This window comes from Cynocephalus volans, chromosome 4 (genome assembly GCF_027409185.1).
Source record: "Cynocephalus volans isolate mCynVol1 chromosome 4, mCynVol1.pri, whole genome shotgun sequence".
Classification (NCBI taxonomy): Eukaryota; Metazoa; Chordata; class Mammalia; order Dermoptera; family Cynocephalidae; genus Cynocephalus; species Cynocephalus volans.
Window position 1 is genome coordinate 129663453 of NC_084463.1, and position 17764 is coordinate 129681216.

Below are 17764 nucleotides of genomic sequence, written 5' to 3' on the forward strand. Positions count from 1 at the left end.
GCACACACATTTCTAATTATTTCATAGTTGTTTTTCCTTGATCTATTGCTGGAGGTTTTTTCTATTTTATTAGGATTTTTTTTTCCCCTTAAACATCCTGACTTGATATTAGTGAAAAAAACTGGCAAAATCTAAAAAAAGTCTGGAGTTTAGTTAATAGTAATACAACACTCTTGATTCATTAGTTTTGAAACCTGAACTATGATGGTATCAGATACCCATGTTAGGGAAAGCTAGGTGAGAGATATATGAGAATATTATCTTTCTAACTTCTGTAAAGCTAAAATTATTCCAAAATAAAAGGGTATTTTTAAATTTTTTAAAAATCATTACAAAATAAAAGGGTATTTTTTTTGCTTTCTTTCAAGACTGGATACAAGGGTTAAATAAAAGCATACCTATAAGCCACCTGGTACATAGTAAGCACTTAATAAATGATTGTTGCAATCATCATGTCATCATTATCTTCATCCTCATTACCATTGTCAGAAAGAGAATCCATGGTGACAGTGTTTTAAATACATACGATAAAGTTTGATGGGGTTGATATTAGTCATGTTACTGCATGAACACATTTTCCATATTTCATTCACAATTCTATTGTCTAGTGTCATAAAATCTCTTAGAATGCCAATCAAAACTGATGATGAGTTACTTGAAGAATATAAAAACAGGCATGTAGAAAATAAAGCAGGCGAGGGAATTGTATTTGCTTCTGGTCTTGTGTGTTGTGTTGGACATTCATTACTTGTGCTTCCATACCTGTGCTCCCCTCTCTGTACTTCTAAGTCCTATTCTGTTCCTAGGAGGCTAATCTCTATGGGTTGGAATTGAGTCAACCGGGTTTCCTTGTCCTTTCCCAAGGGGAGGCGTTGGTAGAAGAATCTAAGGTAAGAAGGAGTAGTCAGTATTTGTTCCCCCGGCTCCTCTGTTGAAGACCACAGTTCTTGTTAGTAGCTCTTCCTACAATCACAGCTATAGGTGTCTGTGAGTTCAGGTGATCTATTTCTCTTCATTTCCTCCCATTTTCCCTTCAGGCCTAAGGATGGTAATAGTTCCTAGATGTTGCTAGTATTGGGATATCTCACCCTTTTTTGCAGGCTTTTCTTAACCTTGTCAGTTTCTTTATAAATAGCCCATTTATTAAACTGTTCTCAATTAACTTGTTTAAGTGTGCCTCCAATTTTATCACTAATAAATGTGTTCCACAAATTAAAATTTGATTTGCCACCATAGCTGGATTTTGAACAATGATATTAAAAATGGCACCCAAGGCTCAGAGGAAATTAGCCCAATATACTTATCTTTAATTCCAAATATTGATGAATGAAAGCACTGAAATCATGATCTCCTACATTCGTCTTTAGATATATTTCTATTTTTTACTACTATTTCAGTGCCTGTTACCAAAAACAATATGGAGTGCATGAAGATGTAATAAAAGTCGTCAACATATGTAAGCATTTGCTATGTGCCAGGCATTCTTCTAAGTTATTTTAATCCTCAACACAGCACCATGAGGTGGTACAACTGCTATCCACCCTGTTTTATAGATGAGGAAACTAAGACATGGAAAAATAATTTGTTCAGGATCACATGGTGGGTAAGTGGTTGAGCTGTGAATTCAACCCAAGTGTTTGGACTCCCACACCAGCACTTGGAACCACTGTGCTGCAGTTGACCCAGCAATGTAGTTATGAGATGACTTTGCAACCAACTTCAAAAGATGAATACATCAGTTAGAGTTCTAGCATAAAATAGATGGCATACTCAAAACTGGCCAATCAAAGAGTATTTAATGAAAGACCTATTATAGGATTTAGGAAAACCAACAAGAGATGGTGCGGTGCCCTGGGGCTAGTAATAGTGGGGAGCTATTACCGCCCCTAGGCCTAAAAGGAGAAGTAGAGGGAATGGTTACTGGAGTCTGGAATCATTACTAGCTATAGCTTTAGCTTTAAGAGATGACTGCCAGGCAAAAGCTGTGGCATTTGCTTGAGGAACGCAGCCAATCTGCCATGACCACGCAATGAGGGAGTCAGGAGAAGAAACACTTCCCTCTCATTTCCCCCCCATCCACCTATCTCCGGCTAATCAAACCCAATTGAAGTCAGACGACCAAGAGCCCAGTTGGCATAGTCTATAAAGCTTTGCCGCCCAGGGTCCAGAGCAGGGTGGGGAATACCTTGGAGGGGTAAGGAAACAGGAGATATCCAGCAAAGTGCATATTTCTAATTAAGGAAATATTTTTGCTCCTGGAATAGTGTATACAAAACTGAAATCTAAAGTAAAATTAGCATATTCAACAAGGTGTTTAAAAAGATCTCTTTTTCCTCTTTATTTTCATTGCTTTTGGAAAGGAGCTGAGCTTTGTAAATGTCCCCACATACTGTTTGTTTAGTTTAGTGTCCATGGCAGGAATATTTATATGTCTGTAACTCTGTAGATATATGTCAGTGGATGAAAGCCACGTTTTGGTCCCAGTTATCAACTTGGGAATAGTGATTTACTTTAAGTTATTGTGTACACTCATCACAATACATAGAGAGATGCTGTAGGCCAGAATAATTTAAAGCCATTTATGTCTTTAATGCTAGAGGGTGGTAGATCCAGTCATAGAAATTTTATAGAATTTTAGCAATTGGATAACTGTTTGGATTATTCAGTTTAACTTCCAACTTTCTGAGGGAATAATCTCTATAAGAAAACCTAAGAGATAATTTTCCAATCTGTGAATCAATTCTCCAATCCATGAATCGATAAATCAATAAAACAGAACTTCTTGGGACCCTATGTCACTGCTGATCTATAATTCTCATCTTTTCCAGAATGGGCTTTTTCCTGCTCTCCCATTCTTTCTATATTATCTTACCTTGCAGCAATCATGTAGCCATACTTAATTTTTGGAAATATTTCTTCAAGTTATCCAAATTTTTAAGTGAACAGGAGGCAGAATATGGCAACGCAGAATAGAGCAGTGAATTAAAACTCTGCTCACCTATCTAAGAATTTCCCAGGGAGGAAGGAAAAAAGTTAATATGCTATGCTTGGTTCAAGTTAGCATACTGTCCTAGAAGGTCTTATGTGCTTGAGTATGAATCAGGGATTGTGTTTTACATATTTCATATGATTCATACAATACGGTAGATACTAATACTATGTCTACTTTATAGATATAGAAATTGATTGATATCCTATGAATAGATAGCTAGAATCAGGCCCTAACTCTGTCACTTCAATGAGTGTTTCTCAAGAGAGTAGAAAAAGAGAGAAGAAAAAAATGCTTCTTAAGAGAATACTTGGAAATGTGCATGGTGTGGGATTTTTTTTTTTAACTGTCACAATGATTGGGTGGTACTATCAGTGGCCAAGGGCACTAAGCATCCTGCAGTGCTCTGGCAGTCTTGCATAATGAAGAATTCATCAACACAATAGTGTCCAATTGAGAAACACTGGCATTTTCCACCCTAAAATAAAGCTGAAGAACACTAAAACTGTTTATACTTTAAAAGTAAAAATTATAATATTCATACATTTATTTTTCTATGGATTTTAGTTATGTACCTGTCTTTTTTTTTTAATGTGGTGGGGGAAGAAGTTAGATTTTTGTTAAGGAATCTTATGGATACGGATGAAGAAAATGGAAGCTGAAGGAAAACTGTCATACCCTAAAATGAGTAGAGGATCATGTGACTGTAAGGTCTGCTGAATTCTGGAAGCCTCATGCTCCATGGTTAAAAATAGGAAAAAATAAAGATCTATTGCAAGGATTGCCAGTATTTATTGTTTCAGGCAATACTGTTTCAGCAGCTGAGCTGGCTCTTGAAAGATGTTTCTGGGAAGCCTTATTGTTAAGCTCATCTCCTCTCTCGTGGTGGATGAGTTATAGCTCAGCCGTTGGCTCATGTGCTTTCTTGTTTATGTCAGACAATGTAAATTGGCTGGGGGAAGAGCACACATTTTGAACTTACTGACAGGTTCTCCCTTTTGGTCTGACTTGAGAGGTGCAGACAAGGAGGGGTATCTTCTCAGATGATACAGTCTCCATATTCATCTTCCCACATCCAGTGCCTTCCTAATTCATGCCCTTCTCCACACACAGATGTTCTCTACCACAGCAGTTTTCATTTGTGTTCAGTGGTTGCAGATCATTTCCTTGAGGGTCACTGTAGGAGAGAATGGGGTAGGAATTGGGGTGTAAATGGGGTGAGGAGGAGATGTGGGCTCCAGGCCATCCGTGTTAGTCTGTTTCTGTTGCTTATAACATAAATACCTGAAACTGGATAACTTATAAGAAAATGAAATTTACTGATTACAGTTTTGGAGGTTGGGAAGTCCAAAGTTCAGGGAACACATCTGGTGAGGGTCTTCTTGGTGGTGGCTTTACAGCAATGAAGGGGTCTCACATGGCAGAAAATGGCAGAGCAGAGAGAGAGACTATCACGTGCTTTCCTTTCAAAGCCCTCAGATCCATGCCCCTGACCACCATTATTAATCCATTCACTAGGTATGGTCGTATGACCTAATCACCTCTTCAAGGCCCCACCTTTCAATTATCATAGTAAGATTTCCCAACCTCCATATACTGTCACAGTGGGGACTAGGTTTTGGGAGGACATCAATCCGCAGCACCATCTGATTCCAGAGCACTGCGGTATAGATCAGATTGTATCTTAACTCTACCACTTACCAGCTATGCGACCTGAAGCAGGTTACTTAACCTCTGTGAGCTTTAGCCTCTCCAGAAGTAAAATGGTAAAAAACAGTAGCACTTTCATCATGAGCTATGCAAATGAAATCAGACAACAGGGGTAAAATATCTGACCCCAAATTAACAGTCGATAAATGCAAACTATTATTATTATCTGACCCTGTCCTATCTCCCCAGCTTCAGCTCCCTGACAATTCCATGCTGTATACCCCAGTTATATCAGACTAACTAGTTAGCATTTCCTAAACCACTTTCCTGCTGTAGTCATGCTGCATCCCCTGTGGGAAATGCCACTCTTCCTCTGTTTGGGCTACAATCCCACTGTCTTTCCAGGTGCAGCTAAAATGTCCACCAGCTTCACTTGTCAGGAGGGATTGCACTCTTTCTTGGCTTTTGTGGCAGGCACATAGCCAATATCTGGTCCCCAGCTCCACTTTTCTAACATAGCTCAGACTTTATTTAAGGCCCCAATATATGCCGAGCCTCAGGAAAGTTGACAATCACTTTACACCAATTACAACAATCCTCTTCTCTGCCTTCCCAAATCCCACTGGATCTGGGAGCGGCCATGTGACTCATTACTGGTCAATAGGATATGAGAGCAACCCTGCTGGGGAACTGATGGGAACCCTTTGCTTTCTTGATAAAGGGATCGGTGAGGCTGCTCTGCTTTTCTCACTTACCTCTTCTCTTTCCTTTATTGTCGATGTTAGGCCCATAGCAGCAGCAGCTACCTGTGACAATGGGCTGTAAACGTGAGAGAAAAGTAAGAGAATCAACAAGAAGTTGGCTCTAATGTGACTGAGTTACTAACTAAGGCTTGAAGCCACCTACCCTCATATTTAGTATTGTGAGAAAATAAGACTTTATTTTTTAAGCCATTGAAAGTTAAATATTCTATTATTTGCAGCTAAATGCACCTCTAGCTAAAGAAAAGGTAAAATTCCTTAAAAGTCAACATCTCAGATATTTTTTCTGTTAAAAAATATTAGGTACACTCATTGCAGAAAATTTGGGGAGTACAGAAGGGTCTGTGGTGGTCTACTTTATTTTTCTAAATATTTGGGGCCTTTGCTTACAAGAGGAGTGTAGTCCTCCCCCAAGAACACAGGGTATGGCTGTGTGGCTTGCCCAGACCAATGAAATGTGAGAGAGGGGACATCACCACTTTTTTTTTTTTTTACCTCTGTCACAAGATTGGAGTGTCCCCTAATAGAGGTATGGATAAAAGAGAAGAGAATGTGACTGGAGCAGAGCTATATCTAGCCCCACAGTAGACATGAAAGTGAAATAGAAATAGGATTTTGAGATGATTTCTCCTTAAAACATAACTAAACCTGAGCTGACAGCTTTAGAACAAGAAGATGGAGGAGGAAGAGGAGGAAATTTGTAATTCCAGTAACCAGAAGCAAATATTGTTAGTGATTTCCTTCACCGAAAATTACTAATAGTAATTAAAATTTTTCAATACTGTTAATGCATATTTTTAATACAAATTTTAATTACTATTAGTAATTTTCAATGTATATTTTAAATATTTGAGATATACCATATTTTTTTCAAAAACCTATATAGTATAATTATTTCCATGTTATTGAAAATCTACAGATTGTTCTTAATTGCTTAACGTCCCATTGTTCAGAAACACTTTTGACAAACCCCAAAGAGGGCATTTGTGTAATTACTATTTGTGTAAACACATAGAGCCATTCTTAGAATTCCTAATTTATTTATGTAGCCAAGTTCCTAGTGCAATACTTGGTGTCTAAGCCCTTAAAATTTTTTCTTCAAGGGAAGTAAAGAGGGTGACAAAGCACCATGGGCAGAGATACTATAGGAGGCAATAAAAATGTGCCAACAACATAAACCACGTTTTGTCTGGTTCCCTGCTTCTTTTTGGAGTTAATCATTGTCTATGCTCTTACGACCTTCCATTCTCACTACCTTACTGATATTAATGAGACAGCTCCAGAGAACCATGAGCTTAAAAAAGACTGCTTTTTGTCATGTCATTAATTAGCTAATTCATTCATATTTCTACTCAGTAAATTCTGTGAATTAATAATAAATGAATAAATGTCTTTTATGCATCACGTTCGAGGCCCAGCAGACATAGCAGGAAATATGACAGACGAGGTCTTTACTGAACTTAACATTCTGCTGGTGATGAGGGAGGGGCAGAAAACAAAGACGTTAACAAATAAACAAATAACTTTGTATAGAGATAACTGTTATGAAGAAAACAAAACAGGAAGTCACAAGAGCAAATGGAGAAGTGAGGAAGAGAATGGATGGCTGTACTTTGGGGTTGAGAAAAGGTCTTTCTCTGGGGTGACATTTCAATGTTTGGCCTGAATGTCAAGAAGTTTTCAGCATATAAAGATGTGAGGAATGAGTGTGCCAAACACAGGGAACAGCCAGTACCAAGGAGGTGCCTAAAGAAAGAATGAGCTTGACATATTTGAAGAAAGAAAAGACAAATCCCACAAGAGTGGGAAGACTGAGATTTACATTGTTTTAAAGACCATTGTAAAGTCTTTGCATTTATTCTAAGAGGGATGGAGAAGCCAGTGGGGGACTTTATGCATTGCAGCAAAATCAGTGCAAAGTTTGGTTTATATTCTAAAATGTTCCCTTGGCTGCAGTGACGAACATAGGTATTGGGGGGATCAGAATGGAAGGAGAGAGACTGGTTGGAAGCCACTGAAGTTCTCTAGACAAGAGATAATGGTGGTTTAAACTAGGGTGGTGTTAATGAACATGGACAAAAATAAATGGACTGGAAACATGTTTTGAAAGTACCAGCAGAACTTGTTGGTAGACGGGACATGTGTTGGGTCCTCTTTGTGATTTGTGTAGTGTTACTGTGTGTGGGCATTAGTATCACAGTGTTCCTGTCGGGATTCTGGCCCCACCAGTTACTAATTCAGGGCAAGTTATTAAACTTTTGTGTTTCAGTCTTTGTATCTGTAAGATACCTCACAGAGTTGTGAAGTGCTTAGCACAACACCTGACCCAGAGGCAGCATTTGGTCAATTTTAGCTATTATTATTATTAGGACTATGCAATCTATAGCATTTTTGTTCAGAGACACGTGTACCTAAACCACCTGGCTTAAAGAGGGTAATGAAAAGAGGATGTGCAACAAATAATGTAGGAGGTTTATCTCAGGAGACTTCTGCCTCCCAGAGGGATAGCTTCTGTGATTTGACTCCACAGTGCATGGATGGAGACGTATTCTCCTTTGCCAGTGATAAGTCAGGGTAAGATATAAAAGGCTGTTCAGGAAGAAACATAATACTTTTTTTCATCTTTGGTAATTCACCCGAAGGTCCCCTTCTTTATTCCAGCACATTATTCATCTTCAATATAAAGGAGATAAAATGGAAATTAAAGTGCTAATTTCAGCTATTTTGAGAATTAGGCCATAGTGTGGGGATTAAGAGACAAGAGAACAGAAACACACACACACACACACACACACACACACACACACACACACACACACACACACACACACAGTACCTTTTCAGCCAGGTGGCTTTGAGCTTGTGGATTTTTATAAACAATTTGTCCAGTATTGAATGGAAAATGCTCCCTTTAGTGGTAAATTTCTAAACACAGTCAGGTTTAGTGGCACTCACAGTAATTCATGGTTCTATACATGGGTTTCTTAACCGATAGACTATAAGAAATGTTGAAGGCAATGTGTACACAGTCTGCCTTACTGTTGATTTTTTTTCACTAATAGTAAAAGTGACCATTTATTGAGCATTAACCATGTACCAGGCACTGTGCTAAGTTTCCATCACATCCTATCTTATTTAATTCTTACTATAACCCTGTAAGGTAGGTATGATTATCCCCATTTCAGAGAAGATAAAACTGAGGCTCAAAGAGGTTGAGTAACTGGCTCAAACTTACACATGGTAAGTAGTAAAGCTTGGATTTGAACCCAGATCCATCTCTAAACCCTGTGCTTTTGACCACTGTATTACAATACCTATATCTGCCAAATGTCTTACTTAAACATTGTATAAATTTGGGAGCTTTATGTGAAATATAAACACATAAAAATAAAAAATATAGCTTTTTATAAAAATAAGGGCAGACAGATTTACATATTATAATTCAGCTGGAATAGGATACCTTGTTTGTAATTCAATTTAGAATCACTTTCTTATATTGCTCATCATGCAGTGTAACTGCAAATGTGTAAAACTTTCTTCTTTCTTTCTAAATTAAAACTTACCTGTGCTGCAGTTTAAAGACAAGTGAACAGGGAAAATGAACCCTGAAATATTAGATTCATGTAGGGCTTGGTTTTGTCTTCGAATTACTGTTCTAATCACTTCTGGCCATGAACCTTGTCAATTTGACATTTTGTTTATTTCAGAGAGGAATAATATAGACCGAAGTCATAATGTCAGGAGAGTGTATAGAAATCCTCCCTACTCCATCCCATCCCAAGGAAAAGTGCAATAGTATCGCCTTTTACAGTTTAACTCCTTCAGTTCACAAGAAGAAGATGTCTTAGAGCTGTAAAGTTCAACATGGTAACACTAGCCACATGTGGCTATTGAACAACTGAAATATAATCATAGCTAGTCTGAATTGAGATGTGCTTACAAATGTACAATGCACACCAGATTTTAATATGATAAAACAAAAAATAAATGTAAAACAGCTCAGCAATCATTTATTTTTGATTTCATGTTGAAATGATAGAAAATACTTCAGAAACACGTGAGTAAAATAAAATAGATTATGAACATTAATTTCATCTGTTTCTTTTTCCATGGATTAAGGTGGCTACTAAAAAATTTAAATTGCACATGTAGCTCACATTATTTTTCTGCTTGATAGCACTGTTCTAGAGTCCTATATTTAGCGTATTTATCTTCAAACCCATTTTGAGGTTAATGGAGGAAGAATTCATGCTCTGGATACACAAAGAGTGGTTGTATAATGCTCCACTTCTGATATACTGTAAAATCAATACCAGATCCTCATCTAATTGCCCAGGATAATAAACTCCTGCTTAAGTTCCACAAAGCCAGATATCTTCCTGGGAACTCATCTGAATTATGGAAGGCACCCAGGCCTTGCAGTCATGCAGGCCTGATTTTAAGTATTGACTAGCCATATGACCTTGAATAGCAGCCACCTCTGTATATCATTTTATATGCCCCAGCCCCACCTTTTGCTACAGCCACTGGCGTCCTGGTCATTTCTGCACAGGCTTCAGCGAGCTTTGCACAGGTGAAATAGGATAGCGCCTTCTCACTCCACTCATATTTCTAGCTGTCTGCCCCAGGGCTTAAACGTGGGGCCAATGGAAACACTTTTGGCCTTTGTACATGCAAAGCTGAACGTGCAAGGGAGCTGGCGCCTATGGAGCCACGTTGACCGGTCAGAGGTGGAAGACCAGAGATAAATGTTCTTCCTTTCCTAACCCAGGTGCACAGTTCTATGTCACACTCACAAGCCTCCTCACAAGGGCCTGGCAGGATTAAGCTCTGTCACCTTCAGAGGCGGCTGACTTTGTAATCCATCCTCGTATTGGCTTTTTTCTTCTTCCTTGTTTCTTTCCCTGTATCTGGCAGTCCTGCTCCCTGGCTCAGTTTCCAAATAAACTACACGCACACAAGCCTTTGAGGCAGGCTTTGCTTTTGGGGGACCTGAGCTAAAGCACCTTGTGAAAGCGCACCTCGGGAAGTTGGACTCTCAGTGTTCTCACATGTAAATTGGTGATAATAATACTTATTTTGAAGAATTGTGGGAATAAGAAATAATGTACGAAGCTCCTAGTAGAAACCTTCGGTAGTCATTATTATCATCTGCCTTGACATTTAAGGCAAAATTTCATGTCAGTGGCAAAACGGGGCCCTTAAAAATAGTTCTTCCCACATGAGCCTTGGGAAAGGCAATGATTTTGAAAAGTGTTTTTTTCTGATGGGGGTCTCAATTTTACCATTTTAAGATAACCCAAGTGGATTAAAAATATAAATATATGTTGAAGGAAAAAGGATTTTCCTTGGGAAAGTCATTCATTTGGAAATGAAAGAGGGAAGGAGATGATGACTTCATGGGACACAGGGTTCTAGTCTGGGGTCCATCATCCTCTCCTCTGTCTCTGAAGTCAGAATGTGAGAAATACAAGCACAGGTGAGACCACTACTCCCAATGGTTTTAGAAAAGAAAGCAAAAGAGCTTGTGCTATTCTATTAAAAAAAATGTGTTGAAGAAAGTTTAATGTGCATTAAATATAAATATCAGACAATAAGCTCAAGTGTAAATATGTGTTTTTTTCCTATAAATGTATGAAATTTATACTTATAGCCTCCAAACTATTAGTTAGTCTCTCTAATTAGTGGAAAATTAGTCTTGGTCAATTCCAGGGAGACTCAATTGATTGGGGGTGTCCCACTTCCTTTTCTCTTTGAGGCTGCATCTAAGTTCATGGGGGGAAGGGAAGAGAGGCAGGCACTATGTGTCATAACATCACTGGGGTCAGGAGTAAAGAGCTTGTCTGGTCTTTGGCCGCCATCTTTCCATGCTGTTAGCTACTGAAATGTAACTCAGCCTCCATGGTACTGGTTTCTCATTCCTAGTCACTGGTCTGCTATATAAATCTTCCACTATATTCTCCTGAATTTGACAGTACAACCTTTCTGAATCCTCCAGTACCCCATGCCCTGTCCATGCTATCCTCAACTGCTTGAGGAAAAAACATTTTGTTCTTCCTGGTGGTACCTTGGGCATTCTTTGAAGTTGCATCAGACACCACATACAGCTATGGTAAGTGGAAAAAATGGCCTCCTGAGGACGTCTGTTGCCTAATCCCCAGAATCTGTGGATATACCGTGTTTTGTGGCAAAGGGGAATTAAGGTTGTTAACCAGTTGACCTTAAAATAGGACTATTATACTGGATTATCTAGATGGTTCCTATGTAATTGTAAGGGTCCTTAAATGTGGAAAATGGAGGCAGGAAAGTCAGAGGCAGAGTGACTCAATGTGAGAAAGACTTGACTGGCTAGTGCTGGCTGTGCAGATGGAAGAAAGGAACAAAGGAAGGTAGGCAGCCTCTAGAAGCTGGAAAAATCAAGAAAATGAATTCTCCCTCAGAGCCTCCGGAAAGGAGAGGTGCCCGCACCTTGATTTTAACCTGTTGCAACCCATTATGGATTTCTGACCTTCGTAACTGTAAGAGAATAATTTGTATTGTTTTAAGTCACTCAATTTGTAGTAATGTGTTATAGGAACAATAGGAAACTAATATGCTCAGCCATTTCTCTTTGATTCCTCCTGTGCATGCTGGCTGGGGGGCTTTTCTACCGATGTTGCCACTTTGCTTAACCCTACCCAGAAAAGGAGAGCCCAGGTCTCCTCTGCTCTTGGATCACAAAACTTATCAGGAGATTCTGGTTTTTGTATCCTTGATGGCATCATGTTGGGGACCTGCAAAGACCTACACTTTATACTCTCCCTCTTATTCTCTTTTTTACCTCAATCCCTTATCAACTCTATACTGAGAGAAAAAAACAGACTCTGACCAATTACGTGTTCTTCCAAATATACTAGCTATGCCAAGACTTCTGCAAGAATCTGGCTTTTTAGCTGTATTTTTCTTCCCTAAGGCAGGAAGTCCAGAATACTCTAGCTGCTGCTTGTATGGAAGAAGTGTCCAGAAATTAAAAAACAAACCAAAACTCCACCTGTTAATTGATAAGCAATATTATCTTATTATAACATTAGCCAGTTATTCTTGAAAATAAAGTTTTGGTTGAATTCAACAGTTTTTATTTTCAGTATAAACTCTGTCTGTGTGTGTGTGTGTGTGTGTGTGTGTGTGTGTGTGCCCCTACACAACACAGAGATGCAAATGAACAAACACTCATAGATGGTGAAGGAAAGAGAGAGAAAGGACAAATAAGAGGAAGACAGGAAAAAGAAGATAGGAGGCAGGAAGAATGAGAGAGATGGGAACCAAACATGACAGAGAAGGAAGCAAATCAGCTAGCAAGGAGCTGCTGAGCAGCTGGCCAGAGATGCAAATCAGAACCAGATAACTCATCAGGCTGGGATGAAGGAATTTCTCCAAGCCTCCTCTAGGGAATCGTGACTCCCTCTTCCTGCCCATAAATACTCTAGAATGCCTTGATTTTTCATCTTTTTGCCTGGATTTTCTTCCTCTCTTCACTATTTCTTTTCTATACGTTTCTCATCTTTATTCTCATCACTAAAGTTTTCTGGGTCTTCCACTGGAATTCCATATCAGTTGTCAACATTCAGCAAACATCTACATTTTTTGAGCACCTCTTATGTGCCAAGTGTAGTGTTAAGCAGTGGAGATGAGACACATGCTAATTTACTAAGTCAAGTGAACAAAGATAATTTTTTTCTTACTAAATACATATGAAGGGCAGAAATAATGATAAGAAATTATCAAAAGAGATATAGAACTAATTATCCTCGCATTTTCCCCACATTCAAAGAATTTATAGCTCTTTAATAAAGAAAATTATAAACTACTTATGCAATGCGAGATATAAGTAACATATTTGCATAACATTTTAAATTTTATATGGAGTTATCTCCCACCAAACTTATATTATCATCCTTCCAGTTTTGCTGCTAAGGAAACTGAATCTCAAAGAAGCTAAGGGCTTTGATCCAAGTTACTTGAAGCTGGGGCTTGAACTCAGGTCTCAACTCCAAATCCAATGATTATTTTACCAAATCATCTTATCCTACCATATACCATATTACAAAATAAATGTGAATTTTAATATGTATCTTATTTTATATCATATTTTATAAGCTGTTAAATCTATGAAGTTCATTCAGTAGCCATTATGTGTTTAGTAGCAGTTTTTATATAGACTGGAGCATTAGGATTAGTTTTAATACACAAGAGTTCACTTTTTCACATTTAATTGATAGCAGATGCTGTCTTTCATTGGCAGAAGGACATTCTCAAAGTCTCCTGATATAAGTGCTCCAGAGTGCAGAAATATGGATTACCCTATATCAGAGAATAAATTCCAAGCCTATCATAAAAGAAAATGTAAAAGCCACTGGCCTGTGAACAACCATTTTTAAAATCAAAAGTTCTCTAAAATTCTCTAAAATTCAGCAATCATTGACTATAATGAAGAAAGGAAACTTTTAGGAGGAAAAATTTGTCCTTAAAACTTTTGCGTAAGGTTTACTGATAGTTTTATAACATACAAAATTAAAAAGTTTTTAAATTTCAAAGTTTCTTTGAAAATTTAAATTTTGTTCTAAGACAAGCTCTGAACACTGGTTATATACACATATCCCCTGACCCTGCTGAGGACACTGTTACTGCCTCTAATGTTTTCCTCCCTGGAGAACTCCAGGAGAACCCTGCTTTGTCAGTTGCTGAATCTGGGTCCTAGTCTAATCTGAGCCCCAGACTAGCCATGTGACTACAAATGAGTTACATAATGTGTCTGGGACTCAGTTTCCTTGTCTGGAATTTAATTCAATAAAAAGATACATTTATTGGGCACCTGAATGACTCTTATTGAGCTCTTACCATATACCAGAATATTCTAAGTGCTTTATTTATATTGTCTTATTTTCAAAATGCTCTGTGAGGTAGGCACTCTTATTATCATTTCAAATTTATAGATGAGAAAAATGAGGCCCAGAAAGGTTAAGTCACTTGCCCAAGATCACACAACTAGAAGAAGTGCCACAACTAAGATTTGAACCTAAGAAGCTCAGCTCCAGCATCTGTGCAGCTAGCCATTTGATTATGTGTCACTCAGGGTACGCATCACTGCAAATAATAGAAAACTCAGCCAGAAACAGATTTACTGTTAGCATATGGGTTACCTTACATGATAGGGATTTCAAAGGTTGCTGGTTTCAGGGCCAGTTTAATGGCTCCAAGATGTCATCAAGGACTGGATTATTTTCTCTCTTCCATTCTGCTTTTCTGAACATGTTGGCTATTGTCCCTCAAGCTTGACTCCTTATGGTCATGAGGTAGCTGCTGTAACTGTAGATACCACATCTTCATTTTTTATCAGGAAGGAAATATTTCCCAGAAGCCTCCAGCAGACTCATCAAAAGTAGGTCACATGCTCACACTTAAAAAACAATCACTAGCAAAGAGGAATGAGATTATAATTTTGCTTTAGACCAATCGAGGTTAATCCCCTGGGTCTTGGGGAAGCACCTATCTTTGCTGAGCACTTTTCCTTTGTGAGGATTTAATATGCAAGAAAGTGGGGGTCGGGTGGGGATGTTGTCTATTGGGTAGATAAAAGACAATGACTGTCATGGTGGTTAAAAGCCAATTCCCATGTTCATGGAATTTACAATACTGCCTCTTTTCCTCTTTCACCCCCTGCATCCAACTGTCAACAAGTCCTTTTTAGACTATCTTCCAGATTTGCAAGCATATTATAGCTTTCCATTGTCTAAAAAATGAAATCTCATCTTCTTAAGAGGACACACAAGTCCTGTCCTACCTGGGTCTCTTCTACCTTCATTTCTCTAGTACCAGTGATTCCCCTTCACCTGTGTTATTGCCACAATGGAGGAGAACTGGTTCAAGTTTCCTATACACACAAAGTTGCTTCATGTTTGTGTCTTCAGGTCATATTGTTCCTTCTGCTTGGACTTACCTTTCTTCTTGCTTACCTGGAGAACTGCTACTCTGATAGGATTGTGCACAATTTAGTGGAAATAGAAACTTTGGGAAGAGGAGAATCCATGTAGGAGACAATTGAATATAGTCTAAGTGAGAGGTAGGGTTGTAGCATTGGACCCCCCAAAAAGGGTATATATGAAAAAGAATTTGCTCAAGTAAAACTGACAAGCAGAAGGAAAGGGTCAAGTTTGGAAGCCTTGGAGGATGGTGAGGATGGGAGGGGACATGGAAGGTTTACCGTGCACCTCTTGCAAGTGAAATGGAGCTGGGACCCTTATGAGGAGATGTCCGTCAAGAGCTGGACAAGAGAAGAAGAGGCTCAGGAGGAAGTGTGACCTAATGATTTAGGAGTCAAAGGTACAGATATGACAGATGGAGCCATTTTCCTCATTGTCCTCTCCTTATAGAGGGCATGTCTGGGAAGTGGACATGTGTGAGTCCATGGAACTAGGACAGGAATAGGAATGTCTCTTAGCAGAGGAAATGGAGCACGATTCATTGGGCCAGAATTGAGACTAAGATTAGAAAATGCCAAGGTCTGGCTGGAGAGTCAAGTCCAAAGTAGTCTGTAAAAGCCAAGAAGGGTCTGAAATAAATACTCAAAGCTGAATTGTGAAGTAAAATAAAATCGGAGGCCTAAGAAATATGATATGAAAGAAGAAGGGTTTATAACATCAAGCAGAAGTGGTCTGAATGACATTGACTTGAAGACATGGTGGTGCCCACCGTGGAGCTTTGGCATGTTGTGTGTGGGTGGATGGCTCAGGCTTATTTAAAGGAACAGGCTTTGTCTAGATGCATGAACAAGGACAATTTGGAAGTTGCTCTTCAAAAGTCGATAGGATAAAAAGAGAAAAAGGAAGAATACAAAAGCCCAGTGAACACTACAGTTACAAGGTAGAAGAGAAGCCACAAAATATCCTAAGAAAGATTAGTCACCACCCAAGAGAAAAAGGTGGAGTGGAAGAATAAGAGGTGAAAATCTGGTGATGAATATCTAGTCAGTTGTAAATGTAGAAATAGCAACAGAATATAATGGTTGGATTTGACAGTATCTGTGATCTCATTTGGCTCTAAAATTCTATAATTCTTACCTAGTTCAGACAAAAGATCATAATTCATCTAAGCCACTTATTAATCTACTGACATCTATAATGGATTTGGGAACTCCTTTCTGAAACCAAGAAGGAAGTATGATGGGTAATTTTGAGCTTTTTAGGTAAAACCGAAGTAATCCTCAAACTGAGTTTTTCTTCTCCCCTTCTCCAAAGAGGGATGGTGTGGATGTTTCTTCTCCAACGGTGGTAGATGATCTCGGTAGGGACAAAGGGACTCCAGTCAGCAGCTTCTGATTGCCCTTTTACTTTTTCTGAAGGGAGGGAATTAGTGGCATGTGTGCCAGTGAGCATAGGTCACAGCCCATGAACACACTGGCACAAAGAACGATCATATCCTTCTGGAACCCTGTGGATTGAGGATCTTGCCTCTTGAGACATTGGGAGTTTAGAGTAAGTTTGGAAGATTTTTATGAGGTAAAAGAACAGGCTAGTTTGGATGAATTTTTTTAAAAAGTGAGAAACATGTGTTATTAAAATCTCTCACTAAAATAATAGTTTTGTTATGTAGAATAACGTTGCTTCTTGGTTTGATTCACAAATTCCTTGAAGAGTAAGTTAACAGAGGGAGTGAGAGAAATTTCTGGAAAAAGCTTTCCTGTTCCCTCTCTGGCATGGCTGCATTATGACTTATGTGGATTTCAGGAACATCTGCCTTCGTGGGCCCCTTCCTCCATGAAAAAAAAACCCCAAAATTATACCTTACAACTGTGTTCGTATAAAGACAAATCTAATCCAGGCTTCGTTGATTATTATCTATTCATTGCAATTAGATTCATTTTTTCCTTTTGCGAAATAAATTAAAGTATTTTTGTCAACCTCTAGAAGTACTGTGGGCCCTTGGCACCCTGTGCCTACTTGCATACTCAATGCCAGCCTTTTGCTGGGAACACCCTCCTGCTTTTCCTGACAATGCTCTAAGTCCCATTGCAGGGCCCTGCTTCCCTTGGAGCCCTTCTTGACTGATCCTGCCAGCAGAAACTCCTTCAATGCTTATTGTCTGCCTGACTGATGATGCAAGTATTATCATGTATCTATTACCATTTATCTTTTATGTATGAGTACTTTTACTGCAAACAGATTTCCGGTTGCTTGAGGGCAGGGACTACGTCTTATACCTCTTCCTCTCCTTGGCTTTTACATTCAGTGATAGCTGCCATTTGCTGAGCACATGCTATGTGCCAGGCTTGGTTCTGCTATATATGAGGTATCATCCTTATTCTGCAGATAAGAAAAATGAAGCTTAC